We start from the raw sequence: 3,676 nt of genomic DNA on the forward strand, positions 1-3,676 counted from the left end.
TCTGAATGTCATGAGAAGTATTTATTATTCGTGTATTATTATTTTACAATACAAGGTTGTTTTTTTCCTGATACTTCATGCAAACCACATTTCTCCAGGCCTGTCCTAATCAGCTTACTCAGTATCACTAGATCCAATGCTGCTCCTCCAGCAGAGCACACAAAAGTAGGAGAGACCAGAGATGCCATGGCTTAGTTAGGAGACTGTTTGCTTCAAGGCCACTAGAGGGTGCTGCCATAAAACTACAATAAATGAATTGACCTTTTGACCTGCTCACACTCTTTTATGCAAAACCCTGTTGATGTTACACACACACACACACACACACAAAGAGATTCTAGGTCTGACCAACCGTGGGCAAAAAGATGACAGTCAATAAAATTCTAAAATTTTATTTATAGACACAATGAATAGTAGTTAGAAGTCCAGTGTCCCATTTAGGTACAAAGTAAAAACACACAGTCCAAGGCCAGAGCCAGCTATGCCACAAAGCCAGTTGCACTCCACACGTTGTTCACTTCAACAGGGGTAGCAATTGTCCTCTGAGACCCACCACCCTGTAAGTAGAAAGCCTGCACAGAGCGACAAAATAAGACAATTCACTATATAATTCACAGCCCATCCATCCCAAACATAGCAGATCATTAGAGGTTTTGTCACATTACATACCTGCACTGAGAGACAAAATAACACAGCAGTGTTTGTAATGTGGGCTATAAGTAGACTAGCATATCAGTGCAATCAATTACACCTGCCTCCAATTAGTCCAGCCCTTTTACAGTCATTGACTGGGTGAGAAAACACGAGCAAATCAACCCAAGAGACAAGCAGGAAGACTCTCTGAAGGCTCCTGTGGCTGCACAGGCAGTCTTACAATTACGAGGTTGGAGAGTTGTTGTTTCAAAATGTTCACACTGATTTCACATGCTCATTAACTCACAACCAGCTGACCATATATATTTCTGCTGCTGAGCTGCTTTTTGATGGAGATTTTCTGAATTTATTTTGCTACCATAAGAGCAGACTCCATGCTGAAAGCATGTGCACTGTCACTTGCAATGAGTGGCACTAATGACGCTAAATTTAATTACAGGTCATGGACAGCCTTCATAAATGCTCATATTACTCACCCACACTGAATTCCAGCACAGGTTCATCTGGGTCCTGACTATTTCCTGCAAAGTAACACAAACGTCATCAGAACATTAAGTCAGAGAAACAACATTTGGAGCTTTTGTACATGATAAATTATACTGCAGTAGTAAAACAAAGTCAAGCAGCAGTACATTTATTAAAATCACCTTCAGCTGTAATATTTAAACTGATTTAGTGTCAATTTAGATTATGTTTAGATTAAAATGAAACTAGTACCCTTGTAATGTCTTTTTAAATTAGAGGTAAATATTTGTATATTTTTTACATAATATAATTATATTTACTGGATTTTCTCTCTATTGTAGTTTAGTATTATAGTTATTACTTGTTTTTTATTGACTTGTCTTGTTTTTACAATGATTTGCTCTGAATGCAGCCTTTAAAGAAAAGACTATCTGTTCAGTAACTATCCATCAGACTGGGTCCATGTTACCAGCCAAATGGGTAATAATTAAAGTAAGTTTTGAATTACGTATATTTGGGTGTTTAGGTGACACTTTTGCAAAAAAAAAAAATATATAATTAGGTTTAAAAGAACTAAACATGTATGTATTTAAAAACAATAAGTGTGTTAGAATTACTACAGCAACAGCTTGTAGCTCACTGTACTATTTTTGAGCACAACTTTGGTGCTTTTGCCTCATTTTTAAATCAGTGATCCCAGTAGCACAGTCTAAGCAGAGACCTCAGTGCTTGGCAAACAATCAATAGAATCAATATAATTATTAAAAAGAAACAAAATAAATGCCAACCATATAAAAAAAAACATAAACTTAAGGAAAAAACTAAACTTGATTTTGTGTCTTTAGGCTATTGTTAACAGCAAGCATGAGGTTAGTGCATATGTATTATTATTGGAAAGATTACTGCAAAGAAAAAAAGGTTGAACCAGGAGGGGGCGATATTGCTCTTCTTACCATGAGTTACATGCAGGCTATTACTTACCATGTCACTCACATTTATTTCACAAAACAGCTGAACCCACTTAATTCGATTTAATTGTATTTATGCAGAGCTGAATCACAACAACAGTCTCCTCGAGGTGGTATAGATTGTAAGGTAGAAAGTCTACAATTAAAAAGAAAAAACCTCAATACAGTGGGAAGGAACAACTCACTTTTAACAGGAAGCACCCTCTGGCAGAACCACGGTCAGGGAGGGGCAGCCCGCTGCGACCCTTTGGGGATGAGGAGACGAAAAAGGGGACAAAAGACACACTGTGGACGAGAGCCAGAGATGAACAAGAACTAATTATTGAATGCAGAGAGGTGTATAAACACATGGTGGGAATCCCCCAGCAGGGTAGTCCCAGGGTAACTAAGGGAGGATTCATGGTCACCTGATTCAGCCCTAGCTATATGCGTTGGCAAAAAGGTAACTTTGAAACTTAATCTTAAAAGTAGAGATAGTGTCCGTCTCCTGCATTCAAACTGGGAGCTGGTTCCACAGAAGGATGATCCCCTTCTACTTCTAAATATCCTAAAAACCACAAGGAAGCCCACAGTCTGAGAGCAAACTATCAAACTACGAGGTCTTTAAAATAAGATGATTATTCAAGACCTCATGTGTGATGGGAAGGATTCTAAATTTGATGCTGGACCCACAAATCATAAAAGAGAAACACTAACTCACACACACCAGAAAGTGCCAAGAATTATAATTATATGTAATTTAGTTTTGCGTTCCTTTATAATGCTTTCAACTATACAAATAAGACACTTCATGGGGGCGCCTGAGCCTTGTAGACACAACAAATACTGAACAAACCTCATGCGCCCTGTTGTTGACAAAACGATAAAAATGAATGTGTACTTCTGTCTTATTTAGGTCATTTTTGTAGTTTTTGTAGACAGACTACTGTAATTTCTCAATAAAATGTCGCTTATTATCGCTCACTCTCAAGAACAAAAACGTGAGTAATTTCCCAGTAGCTCACCATATTTGGGATCTTCTAACATCCACACTTCATGTTTAAACGGTGGTGCGGAGGCGGTGTACCGTCGCAGGCCGGATGTAGCATTCAGCGCGGTGTGCCTTTTTTTCAGTTGCTAAGCAACAGGTTTGTCCCGCCCCTTTCGTTATGACGGGGCGGGCCAGTCCTTTGACTGGTGACGTTTCTTTGTAACGTCACCTGACGTTACAAAGAAACGTCAGGTGACGTTACAAAGAAACCTTAAACCGACCTTATATATAGACCTGGCTGTTCAGTTGAAACGCATTCACACAGCGGGACAGCAGCGCTTTAAACGTTCAAACACGGAGTTTAACACAAAACAACATTTTAGACATAAAAAACAAAAAAGTGAAATGGCAAGCTCGAACTGTAACACAATGACAAATGATGAAACAGTTCAGACCAATGGGGATAATTCTACAGTACATGCTTTGGTATCCCTCTTGAATAACTTGTTCAGTAGTTTTTCGAACAAGCAGTGGGGAGAGCTTATCTCAGGCTATCCGGATTGCTTCACTGCTAAGCGGCTTGTAGGTTTTGTAGAGGACGTAATGGACCTGTGTGAAC

The 3,676-nt window shown here is 38.9% G+C and overlaps 1 long non-coding RNA gene across 1 annotated transcript; it reads right to left on the reverse strand.

The window, feature by feature from the left end:
• Nucleotides 1-392: 392 nt before the first annotated feature.
• On the reverse strand, nt 393-3,232 carry LOC112432285 (uncharacterized). The gene is made up of 4 exons (XR_013093176.1): nt 3,092-3,232; nt 2,273-2,372; nt 1,131-1,175; nt 393-572 (listed from the first exon to the last, which is right to left on the reverse strand). It is a non-coding gene; the product is annotated as an uncharacterized LOC112432285 (long non-coding RNA).
• Between the last annotated feature and the right edge of the window lie 444 nt (nt 3,233-3,676).

Source organism: Maylandia zebra, linkage group LG15 (genome assembly GCF_041146795.1).
Source record: "Maylandia zebra isolate NMK-2024a linkage group LG15, Mzebra_GT3a, whole genome shotgun sequence".
NCBI lineage: Eukaryota > Metazoa > Chordata > Actinopteri > Cichliformes > Cichlidae > Maylandia > Maylandia zebra.